At 53.8% G+C, this 16922-nt stretch overlaps 1 protein-coding gene across 1 annotated transcript in view; it reads left to right on the forward strand.

The window, feature by feature from the left end:
* Positions 1–390: 390 nt before the first annotated feature.
* Positions 391–16922, forward strand: part of KLHL25 (kelch like family member 25) — a 33260-nt gene continuing 16728 nt past the window's right edge. The window contains exon 1 of the mRNA XM_032391975.1: positions 391–437. The gene's annotated coding sequence lies outside the window, so the exon portion shown is untranslated. The remainder of the gene's footprint in view (positions 438–16922) is intronic.

Genomic DNA, 16922 nt, shown 5'->3' on the forward strand with positions numbered 1-16922 from the left:
GGGGGGGGGGGGGGGGGGGGGGGGGGGGGGGGGGGGGGCGGGCAGGCGCCTGTCCCTTTAAGAATCTGGTCAAAGTCTTTTTCCTCTCCCCGCCCCGCCCCCTCGCGGAGCCGGCGCGGCCTGGGCGCCCACCCCCTTCTCCCGCTGCGGGCTGAACTACGGGTTTGGCCGCCCATCCGTCACAGAGGCGCCGCTTCTGATTGGCTCCGCGCCGGGAGGCGGGGCGGGAAGGCCTGAGAAACTAGTTTGTTGGCGGCGCCCGGGCTGTACCGCAGCGGCAGCGCGCTCCGGCGGTGGCGAGCCGGGGGAGGGGAGCGGCGGCAGCGGCGGCGGCGGCGGCGGCGGCGGCGGCCCGGGCTGTGGAGCCTTGCGCGGGGCCTCTGAGCGCGGCGGCGGACCCGGGGCGACTAGCGCGGCGGGCGGCGGCGCCCCGAGCGGTGAGTGGTGAAGCCGGGCTGGGCTGGGGGCGCCGGCCTCGGGCCGCTCTAGCCGCGCGCCCCGACCTCTGGGCTGGCACTTGTCACTCCGCCCCCGGGTGGGGACCTGCGCGCCCCACCGTGGGAGCCCACGGCTGAGAGAGCTCCCGCGGGGGCGCGTGTCCCGGGAGCAGCGCCGCGGTGCTCGGGTTCCCGGACCGCCCCGACCGCCGCGGGGTCTTGGGGGCTGGAGTCGGGGACAATGGTGCGGAGGAGGGGACTGGAGTCGGCCACCTCCTCTCCAGTCCGCGCGCCTGCTCCCGCCCCGCGCGTGCCTGGGGACCCGGCGAGGGTATTTGCAGAGAGCTCCGGGCGAGGGAATGAATTGTTTTTGCAAATGGATGTTGCGCGCGGGAGCTACAACTCTTTTCCCTCGGGAGTGGTTGATTCATTGAGTCTGCAGGCTCTCTTTTTAAAAAATTACTATCGATCCTGGAAAGAGGAGGCTGCTGTTGGAGGATGTGAGCGGCCGGGCTCCGCGCCCGGGCTAGGCGAAGTCCCCGCGCACTTGACGCCGAGGGCCAGATGGCCGCCTGCCTCGTGCGGAGCGAGGGCCGGGGGGGTTAACCAGGGCAGTGTCGTCCCCGCGAGCCCGGCCCGCGTCCGCCGCCCCGGTGCCCCCGGCCGTCCACGTCCCGCCTGACGGGGCCCCTCGTCTCTGTTTAGAGAGCTGTGGAGCAGCGGAGCAGTGGTCACACGCTGTTAGGCCCCACCCACCTGCCCGTCGAGGGGGCGCCACCCTAGCAGGTCCAGAGCGAGCCTTCTCCAGCCCGGCAGTCCTCTTCCCCACATCCTGCCCTGGCTCCTCGACCCCTTTTGGGCACGCCCTCCCCTCCTTCTTTTCCTCCTCTGGTTGCTTGAGAAGCTTTTCCTTTGAGAGACTGTACCCCCAGGGGCACCGTACATTTTTTTGTACTGCTGCTTCAAAGTCCCCAGGGGGCAGGATCACTCTCTTGTGCAAAGAAAAGTCTTTCTAGAGACCTGATCAAAGGGATTGGGGTGGAGGGCAACCCAGGCCCCTGCAGGTTTAAGCTGGGCACTCTTGGGTCCTGCCGACTTGCTTTGAGCAGGGGAAAGGCTCCCTGAGCTTTGGCCCTCCCTGGTGAGTCAGGGCGGAGAACACCAGGTGTCTGGGCCTTCTGGTTTCACTCTGGCCATGTGAAGAGTGAAGTTGCGGGTGGCACTGGGGGAGGAGGCAGGAACCCCCCGTTCTTATCATAGACCAGGCTATGGTGACAGTGATGTGGGGTCAGGCCCTTTGGGACCCTGGACCTGTGTCTCCCCCTTCATAGGTGGGACTGATGTTCAGTGGGCCCGGGTGTGCTCTTAGGATTCCTAGGGGCTGTTGGTAAAGACTTAGATTTGGGGGCTGGGGGCGAGTGGGGAGTAGGACATAAGGTCCACCCCACCGGGGGCCGATTTGGTATCCTTCTGAGACCAGGGGTCCTGGGGTCCCCATGCTGTGCCTGAGGAGGGTGATGGAGTCAGACCTCTGGGTCTGGCAGCTCTCTTGGTTTGAGTCATTCCATTTGTCAGGAAGTGACTCCAGGGAGGTTGTTAAAAGGAAGGTAGAGAGAAATGGTAGAAACCTTCATCCTGGGGCTGGGGCTGCAGCTGGATTTATGTTTGTGGTGCAGAGAGAGGAGCTGTGGGTGAGCTGCACACTCAGCATCCGAGGCAGCTTCTGCAGCCTGATGCTCCTTAAAAGCCTCTCAAACCTCTGGGCACCCAGTGTGGGCAGAGGAGAGTAGGAAGACAAGGAAGATTACCCAGGCCTGGGACTTCGTGGCCTGCAGCAAAAGCCGGCTGGCTTCTTCCCTTCTGCCACTCTGATGCACAAGGGGGCTGGGGAAGGAGTGTTATTTAGTGAGTGGTTTGTTCATTCATTAATTGACTAATTGAGTCTTTGTCTGAAGGGTCTTGATCAGGGCCCTGTCTTCTGGGAGCTCCTAGACAGGGGTGTGCTGGCACGTGGATAGGGGCCCTGCCACATGGACACACAGGTGTGTGCACAGTACCCCAGTGATAGAGGCAGCAAGGGGAGCTGAGGGGAACAGGTGGCAAAGGCTTTTTGGAGCCATGATGCCTTGACAAAGTAAAGATGAGAGTGGCATGGCAGAGCACTGATTCCGAGCCCCAGGCAGCGGCCTTCACCCAGCACCCACCCGCACTTCTCCCAGAAGCCAGGTGCAGGTTGAGGTCAGGGAGCATGCAGATGGGAGGTGATAGAAGGGTTCATCTGAGACTGTGGAGTCAGCAGCCCCCGGAGTCTCCAGGAAGAGGGATAGCTTCTGGTTGCAGCCTCTCTGCTCAGGGGGTCCTGGGAAAAGCCACCCCACCGGCCCCGAAGACCAACCCATCGTCTAAGCCCTCATCCATCTGGAGCAGCCTGCAGTGTGGATGTGGCCTGGCCAGGGAGGGGCGGACAGAATTGGGAGGAGGAAACAGAGTGGCCAGACGAAAATGAATTGGCTGATTGAGCTGATGGTTTTCATCTGATGTGGTAAATTTCATAATTGAATTGCCTCAGGCAACCAGAGCTATTGAAGCATTTTCCCAGCCAGAAAACACTTAGTTGGGACAGCTTGGGGGGGGTGGGGGCCCACATGTGCATCCACAGCTTTTACTCACCTCATCCCAGTAGGGCTTTCCCCCTTAGTAATCTGGGTCTTTCCCCGGGTGATTGAATCCAGCCCAGCCTCCACAGCAGGTTCCAGCCTTGTTCCTGGACCACCTGGCCCCTGAGCATCAAAAATTCACGAAAGCTGATACCTGTCACCTGCAGGCACTTGCCTTGCGAGACTGACTCCAGGTCCCTAGGCTGTGAGGATGGGGATGGTGGGAGCAGAGAGAGAGCTCAAAGATGGGAGGGCTTCCTATTAAGTCTCTTCAAGCACAAGATTGGGGAAAAGAGCACGGGCTCGGGAACCAGACTTGAATTCAGATGCTGCTCGTGTGTCTGTGATCTCTTGGGCCTCAGCCACCTCCATCCACCCCTTTCCCCTCCCTCTGGTGCCAGGAGACTCTGTTCTTTCTCATTGCTGGACCTTTCCTTCTAAGCCCTGTCCTTGCCCTTTGGAGGAACAGAGGTAGGCATGTGTGACTCATTGACCTGTTCTTCAAAGCGCTGGCTCTGCGACCTGAGAAATCCAGTTTAGTTGGCGAATTTCACCATATTTCCTCACAGTGGTCTCTTGCACTCTGCGATGTATACGGAGTCTGGAAGAGGCTCTCTGGGCCATACTTTGTTGCAATGTGACTGAGGCCCAAGGCCAACTCCACCTCTTCACCATCCTACAACAGTTGGAGCGCTCACATCTGGAACCTGTTGGCAGAAAGAGCGCTTAAGTGGGGGGTCTGAAAGTCCTGCTGTGCCTCTGTGTGTGTGATGCCATGTAGGTCCCCTTACCTTTATGGGCCTCAGCTTGCTCTTCTCTAACATGTGTGGATGCTCTTCTGTACAGTGCTTCTATTAGATGTTTTGCTATAAAATCCCAGAAGTCCTTGCAGCCTCTGATGTCATGTAGTTTTATAGGCTTGAGTTATTTGCCTAGCCCTCTTGGGCAGGAAGAGCGAGAGAGCAGCCAGTGGAGTGTGGAGGGGCAAATTGGAAGTGAGGAGTCTAGACTTCCTGCTCTGCCTCTGGTGTGTGCTGTGGGGCTCTGGGTAGGTCGCTTTCCCTCTCTGGGCCCTAATTTTCCCTCCTGTAGAACGAGAAAAGTATACAGTAGGCAAGCTCCCAATTTTCTTTCCTTTCTTGGTGAGTGGAAACTGAGTCAGACTTTCCAGTTTCTCAGGCCTCCCTCGGCTCCCTGCCTCCGCCCACTGCCTTGGAGTCCAGGGCCCAGGTGTAAAGGGCCTGCGGGCACTGGTGCCCATGGATGAGGGGCTAGTGACGGCAGAGGACTGGGTCAAAGAAGAACAAAGCTGGGCCCAAAGGAAGGTGGCATGTGGATGACTGACTTCCCAAGGTTGCTCTGGCTGGTCCCAGGCAGGGACCTGGGTGGCAGGTGTGGGAGCACTTAGGCTGACACCCCCGCCCCAATCCCAAGATGGAAAGGGTGGGACCTAGCCCACAGGTGTCCCCAGGGCCACTTCCAAGAAGAGAGATGGGCACAAATCTCCCAAGATTGGTAGGGATCGTGAGGGAGCCCAGGGGGACAGGAGGACGCGAGCCTCCTACACACCAGACTTTGCCAAGGAGGTGCCTGCAAGACCAGTTGGATCGCTCCTCCCGCAAGAAGGCGGGGGCTGAGCAGGGCCGTGGGAGAACCGTGTCTTTGTTGCCAGAGGGAGGACCACGTTCGTCTTGGGTGTCACTTCCCACCCACCTCTGCCTGCCAAGAAGATACCTTCTGTCAGCCAGTCCATCAGAGTAGGATGCAGGGATAGGATAGAAACAAAAAGCCTTGCTTATTTTCTGCCTGTTCTCGTTGGGCCCCCAAGGAGAGGCTGACCACAGATCAAACTAGGGTGAATGTAATTAATTCCCTAATTACGATAAGAGGAGCTTTGCTCACTCAGTTCCAGGATGAGCTGCCTGCCAGGTTTACAGTTGGCCAGGCCAGATTTGTGTGGGCACGAGCGAGGGCCAAGAGACACAGGAGCTCTTTTTCTAGAAAGCCATTAAATCCAGCATCCAGAGTTCAAGTTCTGCTGCATGCTAGCCAGGTTTGTGAGACCCTGGGCCGCGAGTCCCTTAACCTGTGAATGCCTCTTCTTGTTCACAGCTTTGAAAATCCAAGGGAGAGAGCAGGACAGCTCCATTCATGCAGCAAGCTCTTATTTAGCACCTTCTGAATGGCTCATCCTGGACTAGAAACTGGGAAAAAGAAGTCACGTTCAAAGAGAGTCCTTTCTTGGAAGTTCGGCCTCTGATGTGTGAGGCAGACAGGTAGTTGGGTCGTTGTGGCACACTGCTAAAGAGTGAGTGGCATGTCAAGAGTCTGCCTCAGTTTCCCCATTGGAGAGGTGAGGAAGTAGACCGTTTCTAGCATCTCCATTCCAAATGGGCCCAATGAATATTTTTTGCCATCTGTTCTCTACCAGGCTCTGGGATGCAGCAGAAAACGAGGCAAGGTCCCCACCCTCCTGGAGCCCCTATTCCACGGGGGCCAGATAGACAAAATAAATACAACTGCCATTAGTGGATGAGGAGGAAAAGGTCAAGGTGGGGGACTGAGGGGGCCTAAAGAAGGCCTCTCTGGGCTGGTGACCTTTGAGCCAAGACCTGCAAGACTGGACTGGGGCTCCCATGGGAAGATCTGAGGAAGGGCATGCAAGGCAGGGAGCAAGTGAGTGGACAGTCTGGGAACAGCATGGGCCGCGGAGAGGGATCTAGCCAGAGATAGCAGCAGCCATCACCCGCTGTAATCTTCTGGTTCCCAGGGAGGCCAAGGAAAACACGTTCCTTTAAGTTGTTTAATTGTTTCCTTTAACTTCGATAACACATCAGTAGATTCCTTTATAAACGGACAACGTGGCCTGGAAGTCCCCCTCGTCCTTGGTATCTGTCGACGGTTTGGTGCATACCCTCTGGCCGCCCTCTTTCTGGGTTTGTGGCCCAGTGTGTGGTGGCGCCCCTGCCCATCTTACAGCTGCACGACACTCCCGTGTGGCCCGGTCGCCAGCTTTCATCTCAGCCTCTCTGGGGGAGACCGTTAGGTCCTATCTGATCCATCCCCCTTCATACAATCCAAAAAGTCGTGTATGTGCTGGATCGTGCATCTTTCTGATTTTTAAATGTTCATTGTCAAAGCTGAATGCCTTTCCCAAAGACTTAGGCAGCTCACTCACCCACCGATGGTGTCTGGGAGCTCATTTGCCCACACCCTCACCCATAATGATAATACTTGATGTTTTCCACATTGTCACTCTTAGCTCATGTGATGGGGGGGAAGGGGGTAAAGATCTCATTATTCCTTTAAAACAAGCAAACAAACAAACAAAAAAAGTGATCCAGTTTATCCAGGCTTCCTCTTTTTGTTTTCATCCATCTTTGTTTTTTTCCAGAATATCGAGGTTTAGCAGTTGCTGGCTCTGTCTCTAACTGGTCTCCTGACCTCCAGCGAAGCTTCATCTGTAAAATGAGGCCCTTTTAATCCCTGCCCTGCCCCCTGCCAGGCTGCTGTGCATTGCTTGTGGCGCATGGGAAAACATTCCTGAAAGTTCATTTGATGCTGAAAAGTTCTGCAAACATCATGGGTTTTACTAGTGAGAGCCCGATATTTGAAGCTCAGAACATGTGAGTGAATCCGAGTATTTCTGAACGGCCAGTGTGTCTAGAGGAGGGGCTGGGGTGGCATTAGGTGAGACGTCTGCCTGGCATCCCTCACCTGGCCTGAGAGAGAAGTCAGAGGGCTAGCCGAGTAGGTGTGTTCCTCCCTGTCTCACCTGCAGGAATGAAGGAATGAGCCAGGAGGGTAGAGAAAGATCTCTACCCCATCCATAAAAAGGCTCTGAGAGGGGCATTGGTCACCACAGGCTGATCCCTCTATTTAGCTGCTGGTTAGACCAAAGGCTAGAGCTCTTAGAAATTTATGGATTCCCATGTTTATTACTTTGGGGGTCCTTGTCTGTTTTCCTATATAACAGGAGGCTTTAAAACAAGCAAAAGATCGACAAAAGGGCCCTTGTACTTGATTCAGAGACAGAAGGATGGGGAAGCTCTGGAGATTGGTAGAAAAGGAAAGGAGGAGTCTGGGGCCAGGGAAAACCACTCCCATGTGGTTCCTGGGTGGCATCAGGCCCTATGTTGGGGGACCCAGGAGGCTGGCAGCCCTATATCCTGGGCCCCTGGAGGAATTCATGACTGCCGGGATTCCGGTACCTGGGGACACTTTAGCCAGGCTCTCCTGTCATTCCCCAAGTGGGCTGTAATACCTCACCTCCTCTGCTCAGGGGGCAGCATCCAGGCTGGCCTGAGCCCTGCTGTCCTGGGGATGACGTAAGCCCTGGTGGAGACTTCGACTATCCCCCCAGTACTCGACCTGGTTAGGACAGCTGTAGGGGACAGGAGGCCACAGAGAGGGAGGTAGACAGACATGGGAGAGGGTAATAAAGAGCAGATGCGCAAGGGGACCGTGGGACCCCCAAAGGGCCTTGGTAGGGGGCCTCCCCTCTCTGTCCTTCTGCAGCTAGTGAGCAGGAGGGGAGGAGGCTGGGGAGCCTGGCTGCTGGCAAGTTTGTACATTTCTCAGACATCCCCTGATGCTGAAGGTTGGGATTTTCATGAAGGGAGTGAGGGGAGCATCTTGGGAGCTGATTTGAGGGTGGTCCACCGGGGGCAGCGGCACGAGTGGGCTGCCCTCGCTGGGTGCCACCTGCTGTCAGCCTGAGCCCAGCTCGCGGGCGTTTCCCGGAGCTAGCGTGAGACCAGATCACCAGGTTTCCTTTCAGGCCCTGAGACAGACTGGTGTCTGTGCTGCAGGAAGTCTCCACTGCTATTTTTACCACTCCAACCAGGACTTTTTACTGGAAGGTACAATTACAAGCAAAATGTCAAGGTTTGGTTGGCCAGTCAAGTTGTGGGAAGCTGCCGCAGGCTGAGGCAGGGGCCACAGCATGGTCGGGTGGTGTGTAAAGCAAGACCCTTTGCACGTGGACGCCTACCTCCCCTGGTTGCTGAGTGGCTTCCTCTGACCTCTTGCAGTGTCTGGAGTTCTCCTCTAGGCCAAGAAGAGGCCTGTGCTGGGTTTTGCCCAGATAATTGCACCTGAACACCTTGTAACTGGCTGGTCATGGGACTGAAGCTAACCAGCTAAGCCATTCCGTTCCTGAGTGCCCCGGGAGTTGACATTATTTTCGGTGAACGTATTTTTGGTGAACCTTCTATATGATACCTGCACTGCTAAGTGCTAGGAGTAGACACGGGTAAGATGGTCCCCAGACCCTTTGGACAAGCACCTGGTATGTTTTTCCTCTATATGCATTATGGTTTGAGGCCAAGCAGGGCTTATATTAGATCCTGTTGCTGCGTAACAAATCACCACAAACTTAGTGGCTTAAGCTGTACCTATTTATTAGCTCATAGTGCTGTAGGGCAGAAGCATGAGCTGGCTGGACTGGGTTCTCTGCTTAGGGTCTTGGACCAGAAGTCCAAGGTCAGTGTATTGACTGAGTTCTTACCCTGAGGCCCTGGGGGAGAGTCTGCTTCCTGGCTATTCAGGTTGTTGGCACAGTTGAGTTCCTGGTGGTTGTAGGACTCAAGTCCCCATGTCCTCTCTGGCTGTCATCTGGATGCTGATCTCGGCTCCTAGAAGCTGCCACATTTTGTGCCACATGGCCCCCTCCATCTCCAGACCCGAAGTGGGGATATCAAATCCTCTCCTGCTGGAAATCTCTGGCATCCACTTCTGTGATCCGATGGAGAAAACTCTGCTGTAAAGAGTTCCTGTGATTAGGTCAGGCCCACCCAGATAACTTCTCTGTTTCTAGGTCACCTGAGGAGTCTGCAACATCATTACTTATATCTGCAGATTCCTTTGCCACGTGGGTAACGTGGCAAGCATACCATGTGGGTCACAGGAGTAAGGCCAGGGTGGAGCTCAGGGGACCGGCTATCTGCATGTTCCCACCACGGGGCTCATGCTTCCAGGGGCTGCACCAACAGTATGAAGAACAGCAGCTCTCACGAACGGAGTGAATTTTGTGTGCCCCGTTGTGCTAAGCTCTTTACCTGGATTCTCTCCTTTCATTCCCACGGTAGTCCTTTGACGTCGGGACAGTTATTTTCGCCCCCCTTTTCCAGATGAGAAGACTGAGGCTCAGGGAATGGATGTATCTGGGGCCAGTCATACAGGTACAAACAGCAGTACTGGGATTTGGAACCAGGGCCTTAGAGCCTAGCCGCCTCATTAGTTGGCATCTCCAGTTTGATTCCTGCGATTTATGGAACACCGTCCAGGGCAGGGTTGAGGGTTGCTCTTTCCCATCTAGCACTTGAAATATTTAAATATGAAACATGTCAGTCGTATTGCAAGTTAATTCAGCAGACAGCAGGAACCTCTCACGTGGGTTTGACAGATGTCTGGATCTTTCTGATTCTTATTCCAGTGGATGTTGTGGTTAATCCATTCCCCTTCGGCCATATTTACTAGCTTTGCATATACTCTAGGCAACAAAAGTGACACAGATTACTGTCCTCTAGGAGTTGGAAATTAAAATAAGGGCACGATATACAATGACCTGAAGGAATAAAGAGTGCCAGACAAGAAACACCAGAATGCTATAGCAAAGAATCAACGGGTATCAGAATGTTAACTTCAGGAAACAACACAAAAATGTGCATTTACTCACTGCCGTGTCCCTGGTACATAGCACAGAGCCCTGCACATAGTAGATGCTCAGATTCCTTATCTGGGTAATTTTTTGAGTATCTTGTGTGTGCAGGGCCCTCTGCACACCAGCTGCCAAGTCCAGAGGGGGTGTGATGGTGAGGTGAAGGTCTCATGGAGGAGTTGAGACTTGAGGGCAGAAAGGGGAGAAGGGAGAGCTGGAAAGGCCAGGCTGTGTCTGCGCGCTTGGTGGCGGGGAGAGGGGCTGGGGTGGGCCATGAAGCTGGAGCCGGGGACAGACTGAATAAGGCTTGGATGGCCAAGCCTCATTGAAGGCTTTCTGAGCAGGAGAGACTGGTGGTCCGGAGCAAAGCATTTGGCCTCAGATTATTGGGGGGGGACACACTGAGGACAGGGGCCCCTCACAGTCCAGCATGCAGTGGGGAGGGCCTCACCTTGTCTCCAGCATAGGACTGGTGACACAAGGAACCCAGAGGAAGGAAGATTTAATGGAACTTGGTGGCCAAGCGATGTGCTAAAAATGTATATATGAATGAATCGCAATTTCTGGGCACCGATGTATTTGGCTATAAATATACACACATATGTAATTTCAAGAGACCAAGAATTATCAGCTGCAAAGCCCAAAGGCAGCGGCCCATGCATGGCCCCTGTAGTTTGCTGTCTGAGGCCCTGCCCAGTACAAAGTACCCAGATCTGTTATTTTGGGGGAGAATTAGGGGGTCCTGTGGGAAGAAGAAAGTGGCTAGTAATGAGGGGAGGAGCAGGGCAGGCCAGGAGGGAGGCGCCAGGGCAGGTGGGGAGGCCAGCCAGCCGCAGGGTAGAAGGTGCTGGCCCCTGTGACCGCACCTCCATGACTGCCCACCGTGACTGCAAGCTGGGGAGGGGACCTAGACCCGCAGGGTCAGGTGATCCTGCCGTCACCCACCCCGTGCTTTCCATAGAAGTTTTCCTCTGAGTTCTTAACAAAAACGTGGCTAATGTGGAGGGTAAGGGAGTTCTTCTGCTAACCTGGTGTTCTCAAAGTGTGGTTAGGAGGATCCCTGAGTTTCTTTTAGGGGTCCCCAAGGTCAAAACTGTTTTCACGACAATACCAAGGTGTTATTTGCCTTTTTCACTAATCTCTCCAAGTGCATGGCTTAGTGAGCTGATGTTTTCCAAATGACCATTGCACGGTGTTACCAAAGCATGCATGGGTGAAAACTCCATTCAGAGTGCGAGATAGACCAGGACTGATCGGAATGTCACAGTGTACAAAAGTCACAGATTCAGGCTCAGGTTCCACAGTGCAGTTAATCTTTAACAGGCTCCTGCTTGTCAGGTCTCGGTGAGGTATCAAAGAAGAATACCCTAAATTATCTGAAAAGGCTCTTACAGTTTCCTTCCTTTTCCGACAGCTCATCCCTGTGAGGCTGGATTTTCTTCACATTCTTCAATGAAAACATTTTACAACAAACATTTTGAGTGCACGGTGCTGCCCAGAGCACCTGGGAACCTGGAACCTGAGCCTAGCTCTCTACATTAATTCCCCCTTTCGTCCCTCAGCAGGCAGGTGAGGTGGGTGTGATGATTTGCACGCCCATTTGACAAATGTGGAAACAAGGGCACCGAGCATCTGAATACCAGCACAGGTCTCACATCACAGACAAGGCAGTAGCAGCAAGAGGGGAGGTCCCAGACTGATGGTGGCTGTTCTCCAGGCAGGGGGGAAGGCGGGTGCCTGACAGAAGGCCTGTATCGCAGGTCTGGTCTGTCCCCAGGTCATCCGCTGTCCGCTGTAGCAGGCACTCTTCCTGGCAGTCCTAAGCCTGGCAGGGAGACACACCTGCGCACGCTTCCTCCTTTCCTGATGCCCAGGAGGGAAGATGCAGGTTTGCTAAGTGGAACGGGGGGTGCTCGAGAAATCAAGGGTTTTCATTTAAAATACCATCTCCTGTTCAGCTGCACACAGTATTTGTGGCCAGGAAGGTTCTTTGTCTTCATAAATAACCCACCTTGTGCTATTTGAGCAGGGACTTGGGAGCAAAACAGCTTTGAATACTGAAGATGTGTGCACATAGTTTCCTCATCTTCTCTGAGCCTCAGTTGGCCCATCTGTACAATTGGGACCTTGAAGAGGTGTCTGAAGGATTAAGTGAGAGAATGCATTTAAAAGCACCTGGCACAAAGGTTCATGCAGGGTTTTGAAAAAGTGATACTGTATCGGGCGCCTGGGTGGCTCAGTCGTTAAGCGTCTGCCTTCGGCTCAGGTCATGGTCCCAGGGTCCTGGGATCGAGCCCTGCATCCGGCTCCCTGCTCGGCAGGAAGCCTGCTTCTCCCTCTCCCACTGCCCCTGCTTGTGTTCCTGCTCTCGCTATCTCTCTCTCTCTCAAATAAATAAATAAAATCTTTAAAAAAAAAAAAAAAGTGATACTGTATCTGGCACAGAATTCCGTTCAGAGGGGTGGGGGTCTCCCCTGTTGTCCTGGTACTGCTGTGAACCAGTTTCCACACAGCCTCCCAGAGGGTCTGTGCACGTACCCACGGGCGTGTGCATAGGTAGTCTGGTTTCCAGCAGACGTAAAAGACAGCCTGCAATTCACAGCATTTCTCATGGTAGCATGGAAAGCCACCTGCTTTATATGTATGTGTATATATATATATATTTGGCTGCATCGCATTGCACTGTGAATGAACCAAGGTTTATTTGACTAGGACTCTTAGTTATGAACATTGAGGTTGTTTTCCAGCCTTTTGCTTGCAGCCAAAAGCTCATGTGCAAATGGGACTGAGGGCAAGGTTCCCAGGCGTGGAAATGCTGGGGCAGAGGGCACCTGCATTTGTCATTTTGAAAGATACTCTGAGTTGCTCTCCATCTACACTCCCCTGCTCTCGGCCCTCAATGGGAAGAGAAAAGACAGCTTATATCTTGGGCTTTAGGAATTGAGGAGCATTCTGATTCCAGTTCAACACTCACGCTGACAGCCTGGAGAAAAATGAACAGGGAGAAAGACCCACTACAGGAAATGGCCAGTGCTTTACTCTTGGTGTTTTGTTGGTTCCCCGCCCCCCTTCTATTCTGCATATTCATTTTCCTCCAAGACTGTTGCTCCAGGTGGCTCATTGAAAGTGATATCTAGGCCAGAGTGTTTTAATGGCTCCATCTGTGGGGCTCTGCGAATCTTTTAAGGGACCAGACAGGAAAAGAGACCGCCTTGCTCCGGGTCCCCAGCCCCCCTCTGTTTGCCAAGGGCCAGGCCAGTCCTTCTGAAGAGGGAGGAACCCAAGACCATGATGCAATGTTTGCTTTGGAGGGGACTGTTCTCTCTGCCCCTCTTTGTTTCTCTCTGTCTCACTCTGCATCAGTGAAAGGAAACAAGTTATTTCGACAGATGGGTGAGCCTGAGTGCGCTGTTCTCTGTCCCTTGTCTGATTAGAGCAGTGGTGTCCATTTCATTGGCCCTGCTCCCAGCTGCAGCAACAGCTGGGCTTGCAGACTCCCAGCTTCGGGGGCCAGCGACGGTCCAGGCGGCCCCCACTGAGCTGAGGGGGAGCAGGATGTGGTAACTTCTGTCTGTCCGGCCCTGATGAGTTTGGTGCTGTGTGCACCACTACCCCCCTTAGCTGTAAGAAGGCGCTTTGTTGCAGAGGCAGTTTAAGCGTGGTAAACAGAACTTTTAGGACAATAGGACATCAAACATCTGTGATTCTTCTCCATAGATTTTATCCCTAGAGAATACAGTAATTCAACATAAGCAAAAATGTTATTCTTTGGGTAAAAATTTTTAAAACTGGATGAATGACCTAGACGGTCCTTGTATGTTTCACAGACATTGAAAGTTACATTTGGCAACCACAGAGGCCCTGGGCTATTTGATGAGGAAGCCAGAAGGCTGTGGGTCCTAGTGCCTGTAGGGAGCAGGCACTTAATTAACCTTTGCTCAATAGTGAGTGAAGGATAGGAATTTGGAAACTATGTAAATAGGTGAAAACAGTGTAAAATAGGATTCCGTAACTGCAACAATGTAAACTGTTTGGGGATAAAAGGGGAAAATAAGCCAAAGTGAAAATAGTTCCCAGTGTTTCTTAACGTTATCGCCTTCCCCCAAAACCTTTTTAGACCTTTTTTCCCCAATTGTGCTTACCCCCCCATAAATGTTAATACCAGATGTACTGTAAGTCAATGTACTGTGTGTGTATCTGTGCTTTGTATATAAAAAGAACAAGAGGGGCGCCTGGGTGGCTCAGTCGGCTGAGTGTCTGACCTCAGCTCAGGTCATGATCCTGGGGTCCTGAGATCAAGCCCTACGTTGGGCTCCCTGCTCAGTGGGAGTCTGCTTCTTCCTCTGCCCCTCCCCCTGCTCGTTCTCTCTCTCTCTCTCTCAAATAAATAAAATCTTAACAACAACAACAACACAAGATTTTCATCCAAGAACCAATTTTTGCCCCTTAGGGCAGTGTCCTCAGCCACAACCTCCCTATCCCCCACCCTCAGGAAAACCCTCAGGAAAACGCCAGTGTTCAGGGCTGTAATTCTGGGGGAATTTACATCTTTTGTATCTTGTGCTTCAATCTTACATTGCCTTTTCAGTAAAAATGACTGAGCTCCTGGGTGTGCCTCTTGGCCTGTCTCACTTGGTCCGGGGAGCTCACACCGTGGGAAGACAGGGCTCTTGGGCAGAGAACCGGGTGCCGACTGCCCAGGACGGTAGCTTCTGTGGGCTGCATGTGTCGCCCAGACGGTGTCTCCTGAGGGTCTGCTTCTCTCCTGAGCAAGATGGCTTCTCCTAAAACACAGACCCTTGCCAGTGCGGAGCTGGCAAAATCCTTACATTGTCTTGGAGCAGCTGGGCAAGGCATGGGAGACTGCTGGATCCTTTCCCTGAGGCAGCCTTGCTCAGCTGGATGTCCTCACCTGAACAGGACCCACAAAATGACCCTAGAGGCTGTTTTCTCACTTGCACCCTTTGCAGCACACAGGAGAGAAGTTAGTTCGTTGCCCACATTGGATATCTTGGGGCACGGAGGCTTCGTTGTCCTCACGGTGGCACTGCCCCAGGCGCACGGAAGCTGGTTGACAAGGGGTAGACGGAGATGAGAGTGCCCGGTGGCTGGAACCCCGGGCTGTGGCGCCTAGATCTCTTCTGTCCTTTGGTGCATGGGAAAGAGTGACAGGGATCTGCACCCCAGCAACCTTGTGACGTTGGGCGCACGGAGTACAGTGGTGGGAGCTCATCGCCCAGTGTCCAGCGGGGGAGGGGCAGGTGGCGGTTGTACCCAAGGCTGCGGGGAGGCGGATGCGTTAGCACAGAAAGCACGTGGAACGGTGGTACTCGAGGACTAGAGTTCAGTACTCATAGTACTGCTCCTGCCCTGAATCCCAGAGCTCCCGTTCTCACGTCCAGATGACAGAACTAGGGGGCGTATTGCGGGACTGTACTTCTGGTACTCGTGGGTGAGTGAAGCTGTGGGCCTGGTTTTGGCCAGTGAGACGGGAGCAGAAGTGCTGTGTGTCTTCCAGGCCAAGCACAGGGTTGTTGTGCTCACGGTCCAGAGCGCTCTCCCTCTTCCCATTGGCACTAGCAACTGATGACATGGTGCTGCTCTGTCCTCAGGGGTCCCTGGGGCTGACGGTGATCACAAGAACACTCCCACACCCCCCTCCCCACCACCTCCGAACCATGATGCACGTAGTATGAGCAAGAGAGAAACCTCCGTCCTCCGAGGCTGCTTACATTTGGGGGTGTTTGTTGATGTGGTGTAACCTAGCCCGTCCTGATTAAAGCGGTGGTCCTGATCGTGTCAGGCTTGGCTGTGGGGATCGCACCTTCTGTGTGAGATGCCCAGCACAGCAGAGGCCCACCGTAGCCTTGCGTCTGGTCTGGCTCCCCTCCTGGCCAGAATTCCCTGCTGAGGCTTTGCAACAAGTGTTGCTTCATCTCTCGGCAGGGCTGCACAGCCTTGACCCCTTACCGCCTGTCCTGTGCCTCCTCTGGGAAAGCAGAGCCTTGGCCCTGGGTAAGCCAACACAGCACAACCCCCGAGCCCTTCCCCAGGCAGTGTTTCCACACCAGTGGAGTTGGCATCCATCTCAAATGCATCTATCAACTAGTAATAATAGCCCCCTGGCTTCCCGGCCAGCAGAGGCTGCAACAGGCTGGAACTTGGCTATCAGTCATGGAGGCCAAAAAGGCTGGCCTTCCTCAAGTGTGCTTAACATTTGCGGGCATTAAGTAAAAAGGCTGTAACAGGTGGAGAAGGCACTGAAGCCTTTGCTCACCCCTCTTGGCCTACCAGGACCTCCCTTCCCCTTCCAGGCTTTGGCTGCAGGTGGACAGGTGGGCCATGTGTAGGGAAGCCTGAGGACTCACTACCCAGCAGGGCACACACTGTAGGGGGGAGCTGGGCACGTTTGAGAGGGTACAGTGGCGCTGGTGATCACGATCTCGGAACCACAGATGAGAGAACCAGTTTGTCTCATAGTGTGGTCTGCCAGAGATCTCCAGGGTGTCTGGGATTCTGCCCTGTGGGGAGATGAGCTCAGGGGCAGGCTGACCTGCTGTCTCCCTTTCATGGGGAGCCATCGGATGCAGGGTCATGTTGGTACTGCCTAAAGAGGAACTTCATTTGTAACCCAGCGCTGTATGAAGCAACACCCTCACCCCTTCCCTGGGCCATGCTCCGTTCTAGAACTGTCCTTGTAGCCAAGCCATTCCCCTGTAGGAGGGACGGGAGTGAGGCTGTGGCCTGGGGTGGGGCAAAGTTGCATCCAGCCGACTAACCACATTGAGCAGAAGGTGTGTGTTACACAATTTTTGTGACTTTACTGCAGGTTTGAGATCTTTCACAATAGAGATGGAAAGCAAAATCAAAATAGAGACAGCAAAAAATACAAATAGTTCTAGTCCTTTGCGTTTTAAATTAAAAACAGGATACGTACAAGTTTTTGAATGTGTATAAAGTTTTATTTTTTTAAAGAAAGGGCTCTCGAAAGGCGGAGGCATTTAGGGAAAGGACCCTTTGTCTGATGATGCACTTGTATCTAGAATGATCTTTGCCTCTGATTCAGTTACCGTGGTCATAGTGATTTTGCTTTCAATTAACAATTAGATCTGTGTGCTTTGTAAGGTGCTTAGTTTGCTTTCCACTTAAAAGATGGAAGAACGGATA

The sequence above is a fragment of the Phoca vitulina genome, unplaced genomic scaffold, assembly GCF_004348235.1.
Source record: "Phoca vitulina isolate PV1807 unplaced genomic scaffold, GSC_HSeal_1.0 scaffold65, whole genome shotgun sequence".
In the NCBI taxonomy this organism is placed as follows: domain Eukaryota; kingdom Metazoa; phylum Chordata; class Mammalia; order Carnivora; family Phocidae; genus Phoca; species Phoca vitulina.